Source organism: Neoarius graeffei, chromosome 8 (genome assembly GCF_027579695.1).
Source record: "Neoarius graeffei isolate fNeoGra1 chromosome 8, fNeoGra1.pri, whole genome shotgun sequence".
NCBI lineage: Eukaryota > Metazoa > Chordata > Actinopteri > Siluriformes > Ariidae > Neoarius > Neoarius graeffei.
Window position 1 is genome coordinate 1,926,360 of NC_083576.1, and position 13,450 is coordinate 1,939,809.

Consider the following 13,450-nt stretch of genomic DNA (forward strand, 5'->3'; position numbering starts at 1 on the left):
ACACACCAACCACTATAGTACAGTACAGACCAGTACACACCGACCAGGGAAGGTGTGTCCATGATGGAAAACTAAGGGAACATTATTTTACAGATAACATAATCACAGAAAACTTGAACAAGGTGGGATTATTCTACCAACAACCCCTAACCATAAATTCAGTAAACACAAGGAAATAGAAAAGAAACATTTTGTGATAACTGAAGATTGGCTGATTAGGAGACCATCTTACACTAAAGTATCATCATGAAGACATTTCTGGTCCTCCAGAGAGAGTGTGTGTGTGCACCCGCATGCACTATGGGGTTCCATTCAGGAAATACAGTGCCATCCACAATTATTTGCACCCTACAGTAACAGTACTAGAAATAAAAAACAATTCCAGAATAGATGGTTATATAACTCTAACCATAAACAAAAGGAAAAGAAAGCTGCATTAATATATACATATGCTTGCCTGCGACCCTGTAGAACAGGATAAAGCAGCTAGAGATGATGAGATTATATATATATATATATATATAACACACACACACTAGTGCATCTCAAAAAATTAGAATATTGTGAAAAAGTTCAATATTTTCCATCAGTTATTTAAGAAAGTGAAAATGTTATATATTATAGACTCATTACACATAAACTAAAATGTTTCAAGCATTTTTCTATTTTAATTTTAATCAGTATGGCATACAGTACAAAAACATTAAAAAAAAAACATCTCAAAATATTAGAATATTTCATTTCGAGTTTGAGTAAAACAGTATGAACACAGTGTATCTCTCGGTCTACTTCAGTACACACAACCACAATCATAGGGAAGACTGCTGACTTGACTGTTGTCCAGAAGATGATCACTGATGCCCTCCACAAGGAGGGTAAGCCACAAAAGGTCATTGCTGAAAATGGTGGCTGGAAAAGGTGCACAAGTGACAGGGATGGCCGCAGTCTTGAGAGGATTGTCAAGAAAAGTTGATTCAAGAACTTGGGAGAGCTTCACAAGGAGTGGACTGAGGCTGGTGTCAGTGTATCAAGACCCATCACGAACAGACATCTTCAAGAAAGGGGATACAACTTTCGCGTTCCTAATATCAAGCGTCTCCTGAGCCAGAGACAATGTCAGAAGTGTCTTATCTGGGCTAAGGAGAGAAAGAAATGGACTGTTGCTCAGTGATCCAAAGTCCTCTTTTCAGATGAAAGTACATTTTGCATTTAATTTGGAAATCACGGTTCTAGAGTCTGGAGGAAGAGTGGAGAGGCACAGAATCCAAGGTGTTTGAAGCCCAGTGTGAAGTTTCCACAGTCTGTGATGATTTGGGGTGCCATGTCATCTGCTGGTGTTGGTCCACTGTGTTTTATCAAGTCCAAAGTCAACACAGCATCTACCAGGAGATTTTAGAGCACTTCATGCTTCCATCTGCTGACGAGCTTTTTGGAGATGCTGATTTCCTTTTCCAGCAGGACTTAGCACCTACCCACAGTGCCAAAACTACTACCAAATGGTTTGCTGACCATGATATTACTGTGTTTGATTAGCCAGCCAACCTGCCTGACCTGAACCCCGTAGAGAATCTATGGGGTATTGTCAAGAGGAAGATGAGAAACACCCGACCCAAAAATACAGATACGCTGAAGGCCACTATCAAAGCAACCTGGGCTTCAATAACACCTCAGCAGTGCCACAGACTGATCACCTCCATGCCACACCGCACTGATACAGTAATTCATGGTAAAGGAGCCCCAACCAAGTATTGAGTGTATAAATGAATATACTTTTCAGAAGTTGGACATTTCTGTATTGTAAATCCTTTTTTTGATTGAGCTTAGGGAATATTCTAATAATTTGAGATACTGGATTTCTGATTTTCATGAGCTATAAGCCATAATCATCAAAATTAAAACAAAAAAGGCTTTAAATATTTCACTTTACATGTAATGAATATAGAATATATGAAAGTTTGCCTTTTTGAATTAAATTATGAAAAAAAGGAACTTTTTCATGGTATTCTAATTTTTTGAGATGCACTAGTATATATATACTCTAGTGAGGACTGATGATGGGGCAATTGAGAGGAATAAAGTGTCACATTTTTGGTCCTCCAAAAAGTAGGTGTGTGTGTTTGCATAGATATGAGATGTTTTACTTACAGGGAGTGCAGAATTATTAGGCAAATGAGTATGTTGACCACATTACCCTCTCTATGCATGTTGGCCTACTCCAAGCTGCATAGGCTTGAAAGCCTCCTACCAATTAAGCATACCAGGTGATGTGCATCTCTGTAATGAAAAGGGGTGTGGTCTAATGACATCAACACCCTATATCAGGTGTGCAAAATTATTAGGCAACTTCCTTTCCTTTGGCAAAATGGGTCAGAAGAGGGATTTGACGGACTCAGAAAAGTCAAAAATAGTGACATATATTGCAAAGGGATGGAGCACTCATAAAATTGCCCAGCTTTTGAAGCATGACCATCGAACAATCAAGCACTTCATTCAAAATAGTCAACAGGGTCGCAAGAAGCGCGTTGAAAAAAAAAAGGCGCAAACTAACTGCCCGTGAACTGAGGAAAGTCAAGCGTGAAGCTGCCAAGATGCCACTCGCCACCAGTTTTGCCATATTTCAGAGCTGCAACATCACTGGAGTGTCAAAAAGCACAAGGTGTGCAATACTCAGGGACACGGCCAAGGTAACAAAGGCTGAAAAACGACCACCACTGAACAAGACACACAAGATGAAACGTCAAGACTGGGCCAAGAAGTATCACAAGACTGATTTTTCTAAGGTCTTATGGACAGATGAAATGAGAGTGAGTCTTGATGGGCCAGATGGATGGGCTCGTGGCTGGATCAGCAAAGGGCAGAGAGCTCCAGTCCGACTCAGACGCCAGCAAGGTGGAGGTGGGGTACTGGTATGGGCTGGTATCATCAAAGATGAGCTTGTGGGACCTTTTCGGGTTGAGGATGGCGTCAAGCTCAACTCCCAGTCCTATTGTCAGTTTTTGGAAGACACCTTCTTCAAGCAGTGGTACAGGAAGAAGTCAGCATCCTTCAAGAAAAACATGATTTTCATGCAGGACAATGCTCCATCACACGCATCCAAGTACTCCACAGCATGGCTGGCCAGAAAGGGTCTAAAGGAAGAAAGATTAATGACGTGGCCTCCTTGTTCACCTGATCTGAACCCCATAGAAAACCTGTGGTCCCTCATCAAATGTGAGATCTACAAGGAGGGGAAACAGTACACATCTCTGAACAGTGTCTGGGAGGCTGTGGTTGCTGCTGCACGCAATGTTGATCGCAAACAGATCAGAACACTGACCGAATCCATGGATGGCAGGCTTTTGAGTGTCCTTGTAAAGAAAGACGGCTATATTAGTCACTGATTTGGTTTTTTTTGTTGTTTTTGAATGCCAGCAATGTATATTAGTGAATGTTGAGTTGTTATATTGGTTTCCCTGGTGAAAATAAATGAGTGAAATGGGTATATGTTTGTTTTTTGTTAAGTTGCCTAATAATTATGCACAGTTATAGTCACCTGCACACACAGATATCCTCCTAAGATAGCTAAAACTAAGAAAGCCCTACTCCAACTTCCAAAAATACTCCGCTTTGATATTTATGAGTCTTTTGGGTTCATCAAGAACATAGTTGTTTTTCAATAATAAAACTAATCCTCAAAAATACAACTTGCCTAATAATTCTGCACTCCCTGTATATGGAAATGTTTAATTAAAGTAAGGCAAAATTCAAATCTGGAAACAAGTCTAGTGCTTTCTGCAACTTACTGTTAATCTTCTGGCAAAATATTTTTTAATACATGCAAACAGCAAGTCTGAACCTCATGGCTGACTGATGTCTCTCTGTGTGGAGTTCTCATGTTCTCTCCCCGTGTCTGTGTGGGTTTCCTCCGGGCCTCTCGTTTCCTCCCACAGTCTACAGACATGGATTCGGTTAACTGGCGACTCTAAACCCTCCAGAGGTGAGTGAGATGTTTGTCTCTGTGTAGCCTTGTGATAGATTGGTGACCCGCCCAGGGTGAACCCCGCCCCTCACCTGGAGTCACCTGGGATTGGCTCCAGCTTCCCCCACGACCCACAATGGATGGATGGATGATTCTGAGGACTTATTTCTAATGCAAACATTTTAGTGTTTTAACTTATATAAAATAATAAGATGACTATTTGCATAACTGTAACTTAAAGTAACTGAGAATATCCTCAAGCTGTTCTCAACATACTGTATGCTCCAAGCTTATTAAAAGTGTATACTGTATAACTTGGTCATAAAAACAAAACAAAAACCTTTCTTTCTCTCCGTCAGTGAGACTGCAGCTTTGGCTCAAACAGTGTAAATAAATCATGAGCGCAGTTGGAACAAATAGATTTTTTGTATTTAAGCCAAATGCAGTTTTTGAAATGAGATTTGTTTCTTTCTTTTCATGCTTCTTGGCAGAGGTCCACATTATCAGCGTTTCATTTTCTCCAAAAGATGTCATCATCCACCAGATTTCAGCAGCTGTAAAATGTCTCTGTATAATTAAGTAAAGAAATGTTTTAATTTGCATGAAAAAGCAGATTAGAGCTCACGGGTTATTCTCTGTTATATAATTAATGTTAGTTGTACATCACCATGTGTAAGTGGATGTGATTCAGTGTGAAATGCATTTCCACATTTCCAGATTTATTTGTGAGATTAGCGAGACTCACCTGAGCAAAACCATTTAATGCGTTAAACGTCATCATCAGGACGTTGTAGCGCTGGAGGTTGATGTGCAGCCTGTTAAGAGCAGAGTAATGAGCTCACAGTTCAGTTTTCCTGACGAGGATGTGAGCTGCTGCTGCTGCTTTCTGACGATGCTGAAACCTCATTAAACATCATCAACTCAACAGTCCAGTCAAAATGTTAAATAAAGAACGGAAGAGTTCCTCAGCGTCATGTACAGTCAGGTTTTCTTACTGTAGCAGTTTCTCAGGCAATCACAGCAAGACACAGTATAAAATATCAAGTTTAACTCCAACATCCTTAATCACAGAATCACCACTGATTCATACAGGCTTTTATATCATCAGTGAAGTCGTCCGCAGTACAGAGCTGAACTGGCAAACCTAACAGCTAACGTTTAACATGACTGTTACCGTCAACACCAACGTGAACATTAACACGAATATTAACATTAAAGTGAACAGTAGTGTAATGTGATGGCGGTCACGGACAAGCACCACCAAAGCAGCACGCAGTTCCTCACACAACCGCTCCTGTGGTGCTCAAGATACAACGCCATTTCAGCACCATTGTTTTGGACAGCTAGAAAAGGGGCGGGGCCTGCTTATCACACACACCTGGAGTGGCGTAATCAGCGCCTTAATTCATCCTCCTCAAGCAATCAGGGGAGTATAAAAAGGCATTGCGGCTTTCAGAGGTTAGTCAGCTCTCGAATGGGCACAACTGCACACACTTTCTCTCTCTCTCTCTCTCTCTCTCAGCAGGCGATCTTGCCAATGTCAAGGATGATGACAACGAAGAAAAGCTCAAGCACCCCCTGCTTCCGAAAACTCTGGTGCAGCCAGCCCCCTGCCTGTGACCTCACTCTCGGCTGGTTTGGGCTCCCCGCTGCCTGCGCTAAATGTCCCATTCACTCTCGCTACACTTCCCCTTCCGTAATTCTCCATTAAATATCACATTCACGTTGCACTGAAGATCTGGGTTCTGTGTCTGTGTTCTCAGCGAGTGCCACACCGATGGAGAATTTTGGCATGAGCACAACACCCTCACCCACCCCTGCGTGGAAACACTTCTGCAGCACCTCCTGGAGACCAGTCTCTCCAACAACAACAGGTAATGCAAAGGGCTTCCAAGTCGCCACCCAGGAGCTGCTGCAGCAATAAGCCAGAGCCTCTCTCCTCCCAGGATGCCTTCCGGAACCCCGCCAAGAGGCCCTCTGTCTGCTCCACAAGCTCATTCCAGCGGACAATGTGGAAGCCTACTTATACATGTTTGAGCAGATGGTGTACAGGGAGGGTTGGCCTGAAGAATGGGCCCAGGCTCTGGCTTCTCTCTTCACGGGTGAAGCCCAGCTGGCCTCCTTCAGTCTCCTGCTGGTATCAGCAGAGGATTACCCACTCCTGAAAGAGCAGATCCTGGGGTGCTGCAGGTTCTCCGTCTGCCAGGCTGTGATGGAGTTTCACTGCTGGGTGTACGGGCTGGCGTTAACCCCCACAGCCAGATGGACAAACTGTGAAGGGCCACCAAGCGCTGGCTACAGCCCGAGGTGCACTCAGTGGTACAGGTCATAGAGCAGGACGCTATGGACCAGTTTCTCCAGGCACTGCCCCCAGAAGAGAGCATGGCTGATAGGATGAGGGCGCCCCAGACCCCTGCTGAACTGGTGGGGGCTCTCGAGTGTGCCCTGTACCTTAGCAAGCAAGAGATTGTAAGGACAAGACCAGGAGCCACAGGGACTCCTTCAGCCACCTCCTTAGCCAACACAGGGCCCCAAAGGTGCCCTCCTCGCCCTGTTCCCTTTCCAGCACCCCTTGACGAGCCTGACCCCACCTCAGTGTCACCCACTCACCCACCAGCCCTCATCAGAAGCTAGTCAGCTCACGAATGTGCACAACTGCTCTCTCTCTCTCTCTCTCTCTGAGCAGGACATCTTGCCAACATTGAGGACGATGAAGAAGAGCTCGAGGTCCATGTCCAGTTAACACAACTAACATTCAAGCAAACATTTACACAAACATCAATGCAAATAGGAATATTAACTTGAAAAATGACACAAACACTTACATGAATATTAATGCGACAAATTATGCAATCATCCAGTTTAGGCCACGCCCACTTCAGGTTTAAATCTGAATGCAGATACAGAGAGAATGTGGCACTGTGTTACAGGCCTAATGAATATATTATGGAGCCAGAAGGTCACTCAGTAGAGTCCACACCTCCGCTACACCGCATATCCGGATTCACATCAAAATCTCATCAGTTGGCTCAACTTTCCTCAACATTTCATTAAAATCCGTTCACTACTGTTTGAGTTATGTTGGGAACAGACAAACAAACGGAGACGAAAACATCACCTCCTCCAACACAGCAGGTGGATGACACCTATCGATCACTGCTGAAGTTGAACAGAACCAGAACAGAAACATCTCCACAGTGTGATGCAATCAGCAGCTAATCAACTGTGATTCTGGAAATCAGACTGAAAGACGTAGACGCTGTGTGTTTTGCTAATTAGAAACGAACAAAAAAGAGAAATGAACAGCTGCTGGGCAACAACTTTCTCCACATTCTGAGTTATTTCCTTTCTCTGGACATGAAAGTGTTGGGGTTTTTGTTTGTTGTTTTTTTCCCCTGCCAGTCGGCTGCAGCGTGAGATTTTTATGCTCACATGAAAGTGGGAGAATCACTCAGTGGGATTAGTGAGTGTTAAATGAGAGGCACTTTGAGTCACGTTAACTCCATTATGCGTTTCCATCCAAACTTCAAAGCAAGGCAGCTCTGTGCTCTGATTAAATAACGTGTGTGTGTGTGTGTGTGTGTGTGTGTGTCGGTCATGATTACCTTTACATCCTGAAAACTTGATGGAAAAATAAAGTACAAATATTTTACAGCATTCTTTAAAGGTCAGAAATTTTAAACATGGAAAAACTTTAAGCACTGACTTAAGACCCAATTCTAATTCACAACCTGTGGTGTGTAAAAATACAACAACTACAGAGTTATTTTTACTTCTTCACACAAACGTACGCATGCATCTCTCCCGTCTGCAAATAAGCAGTTCATTTAAAAAAAAAAAATTAATACATCACAGAAAAATAAAACCCAGGTGCACACCGTAAATACACACAGATTTTATTGTAGTGCTGTTTCCTTTACTCTTAATTAATGTGATATATATTTATTAGCTATACAATAAACTTTGTTGCACAGTATTGTTAATGAATTAATCTATCAAATGGGATTCGTGTGACAAAAAAGAGCAAATTATATATAAATAAATAAATAAACATAAATATATAAATAAATAAAAGAAGAATTTGGTCTGAAACTCCAAAACATTACTTTTTAAAATACAATACTCATTGAGGTACCGATGGGGAAAAAGATCATTAATTAATAAATAAATGGATTTAAAAAAATTATAATAAGTGACATTTCTGTGTGGTGATGTTTGTGTGATTGGTGCAGGGTTATGCATATGTAAATATGGATATTTAAACATTTTATTTTTTTCTGATATATTTATTTTAAAGGAACTTGGTGATGTGAATATTTAATAAATACTCAGATAAGGTATACTTTTTATTTTTGTAATATATTAATCCAAATCCTTCACCCACAATTTTGCACTGTGCTCCACAGTTTTTGGCCTTCTTGAGGCTTTAGATGGGTTCGTAACACGCTAATGTTCTACAACGCACAGCGTTATTGTAACACTTTTGAAGTTTATACCGTCAGGACTGAATGTCTGAGTGCACGACCAACAACTGGGTTTATCTGATGAGTTATTAATCAGTTTTTAAATCTGACCCATGCCATTATTCATCACAGAAGTCAAAAACAAGCAAAGCGAGCAGTGTCTTGGTCATGTGTGAATTTTGCTCACTGCTCTGGTGAACAGATTTCATATTAGTTTTTATTTGTAGTTAACTGAAAAACAAATTGATTCAACAACTAATAAAAAAATCTATTAAACCCCCAACTTCCTGTCGACTTTTGCAACATAAAAAAGAATAATTTTGTGTGTAGCTACTGTACATCAACGTGACTCATCCTGCAGCTGTAACTGTAACTGTAACTCACACACACACACACACACACACACACACACACACACACACACACACACACACCTGCTGCACTTCACACACACACACACACACACATACACACACCTGCTGCACTACACACACACACACACACACACACACACACACACAACCACCTGCTGCACTACACACACACACACACACACACACACACACACACACACACACACCTGCTGCACTTCACACACACACACACACACACACACATACACACACCTGCTGCACTACACACACACACACACACACACACACACACACAACCACCTGCTGCACTACACACACACACACACACACACACACACACACACACACACACACACACACACAACCACCTGCTGCACTACACACACACACACACAACCACCTGCTGCACTACACACACACACACACACACACACACACACACCTGCTGCACTACACACACACACACACCTCACACAAACAAAACCACCTGCTGCACTACACACACACACACACACACACACACAATCACCTGCTGCAGTACACACACACACACACACACACACACACACACACACACACACACACACACACACACAACCACCTGCTGCACTACACACACACAACCACCTGCTGCACTACACACACCTCACACACACACAACCACCTGCTGCACTACACACACACACACACACACACACACACACAACCACCTGCTGCACTACACACACACACACACAACCACCTGCTGCACTACACACACCTCTCACACACACAACCACCTGCTGCACTACACACACTTCACACACACACAACCACCTGCTGCACTACACACACCTCTCACACACAACCACCTGCTGCACTACACACACTTCACACACACACACACACACACACACAACCACCTGCTGCACTACACACACCTCTCACACACAACCACCTGCTGCACTACACACACTTCACACACACACAACCACCTGCTGCACTACACACACCTCTCACACACACAACCACCTGCTGCACTACACACACTTCACACACACACAACCACCTGCTGCACTACACACACCTCTCACACACAACCACCTGCTGCACTACACACACTTCACACACACACACACAACCACCTGCTGCACTACACACACCTCACACACACACAACCACCTGCTGCACTACACACACTTCACACACACACACACACACACACACACACACACACACCTGCTGCACTACACACACACACACACACACACACACACACAACCACCTGCTGCACTACACACACACAACCACCTGCTGCACTACACACACCTCACACACACACAACCACCTGCTGCACTACACACACACACACACACACACACACACACACACACAACCACCTGCTGCACTACACACACACACACACACAACCACCTGCTGCACTACACACACCTCTCACACACACAACCACCTGCTGCACTACACACACTTCACACACACACAACCACCTGCTGCACTACACACACCTCTCACACACAACCACCTGCTGCACTACACACACTTCACACACACACACACACACAACCACCTGCTGCACTACACACACCTCTCACACACAACCACCTGCTGCACTACACACACTTCACACACACACAACCACCTGCTGCACTACACACACCTCTCACACACACAACCACCTGCTGCACTACACACACTTCACACACACACAACCACCTGCTGCACTACACACACCTCTCACACACAACCACCTGCTGCACTACACACACTTCACACACACACACACACACACACACACAACCACCTGCTGCACTACACACACCTCTCACACACAACCACCTGCTGCACTACACACACTTCACACACACACAACCACCTGCTGCACTACACACACCTCTCACACACACAACCACCTGCTGCACTACACACACTTCACACACACACAACCACCTGCTGCACTACACACACCTCTCACACACAACCACCTGCTGCACTACACACACTTCACACACACACACACAACCACCTGCTGCACTACACACACCTCACACACACAACCACCTGCTGCACTACACACACTTCACACACACACACACAACCACCTGCTGCACTACACACACCTCACACACACACAACCACCTGCTGCACTACACACACTTCACACACACACACACACACACACACACACACACACACACACACACACCTGCTGCACTACACACACACACACACACACACACACACACACACACACACACACACACACAACCACCTGCTGCACTACACACACACAACCACCTGCTGCACTACACACACCTCACACACACACAACCACCTGCTGCACTACACACACACACACACACACACACACACACACACACACACACACAACCACCTGCTGCACTACACACACACACACACAACCACCTGCTGCACTACACACACCTCTCACACACACAACCACCTGCTGCACTACACACACTTCACACACACACAACCACCTGCTGCACTACACACACCTCTCACACACAACCACCTGCTGCACTACACACACTTCACACACACACACACACACAACCACCTGCTGCACTACACACACCTCTCACACACAACCACCTGCTGCACTACACACACTTCACACACACACAACCACCTGCTGCACTACACACACCTCTCACACACACAACCACCTGCTGCACTACACACACTTCACACACACACAACCACCTGCTGCACTACACACACCTCTCACACACAACCACCTGCTGCACTACACACACTTCACACACACACAACCACCTGCTGCACTACACACACCTCACACACACACAACCACCTGCTGCACTACACACACTTCACACACACACACACACACACACACACACACACACACACCTGCTGCACTACACACACACACACACACACACACACACACACACACACAACCACCTGCTGCACTACACACACCTCTCACACACAACCACCTGCTGCACTACACACACTTCACACACACACCCACCTGCTGCACTACACACACTTCACACACACACACACAACCTCCTGCTGCACTACACACACCTCACACACACACACCCACCTGCTGCACTACACACACACACACACACACACACACACACACACACACCTGCTGCACTACACACACCTCACACACACACAACCACCTGCTGCACTACACACACCTCTCACACACACAACCACCTGCTGCACTACACACACACACACACACACACACACACACACACACACACACACACACACACCTGCTGCACTACACACACCTCTCACACACAACCACCTGCTGCACTACACACACTTCACACACACACCCACCTGCTGCACTACACACACACACACACACACACAAACACACACACACACACCTGCTGCACTACACACACCTCTCACACACAACCACCTGCTGCACTACACACACTTCACACACACACACACCTGCTGCACTACACACACTTCACACACACACACACACACACACACACACACACACACACACACACACACACAACCACCTGCTGCACTACACACACACACACACACACACACACACACACACACACACACACAACCACCTGCTGCACTACACACACACACACACACACACACACACACACACACACACACAACCACCTGCTGCACTACACACACACACACACACACACACACACACACACACACACACACACACACACACAACCACCTGCTGCACTACACACACACACACACACACACACACACACAACCACCTGCTGCACTACACACACACACACACACACACACACAACCACCTGCTGCACTACACACACACACACACACACACACACACACACACACACACACACACACACACACAACCACCTGCTGCACTACACACACCTCACACACACACAACCACCTGCTGCACTACACACACACACACACACACACACACACAACCACCTGCTGCACTACACACACACACACACACACACACACAACCACCTGCTGCACTACACACACACACACACACACACAACCACCTGCTGCACTACACACACACACACACACACACACACACACACAACCACCTGCTGCACTACACACACACACACACACACACACACACAACCACCTGCTGCACTACACACACACACACACACACAACCACCTGCTGCACTACACACACACACACACACACACACACACAACCACCTGCTGCACTACACACACCAGCTGAGGCACAATGGCTGTCTGTCAGAATGTTTATACTGTGTGTGTGTGTGTGTGTGTGTGTGTGTGTGTGTGTGTGTGTGTGTGTGTGTGTGTGCGTGTGTGTGTGTGTGCGTGCACGCAAGAGAAAATGAAGCAAACTAGCCAACTTTTTGGAAGAGACGGATAAAAATCGGGTAGCGGTTAATAAAGACTAATATTTTTATGGCAAAATCAGGACCAATGGCTTGTCAGGACTGCAGACAAGATGCACTTGGTTTTAGTCGTGTTTTAACACACTTGACTCGCTATTAACCTTTTCTCATTATAGTTTTATATTAGCTACTACTTTTTTTTCTGTCAGTAATTTATGGACCAAAAGACGTGACTGAGCGGCACACTGGATCTTTACCTGCCGGGTACACCAGCGAAAA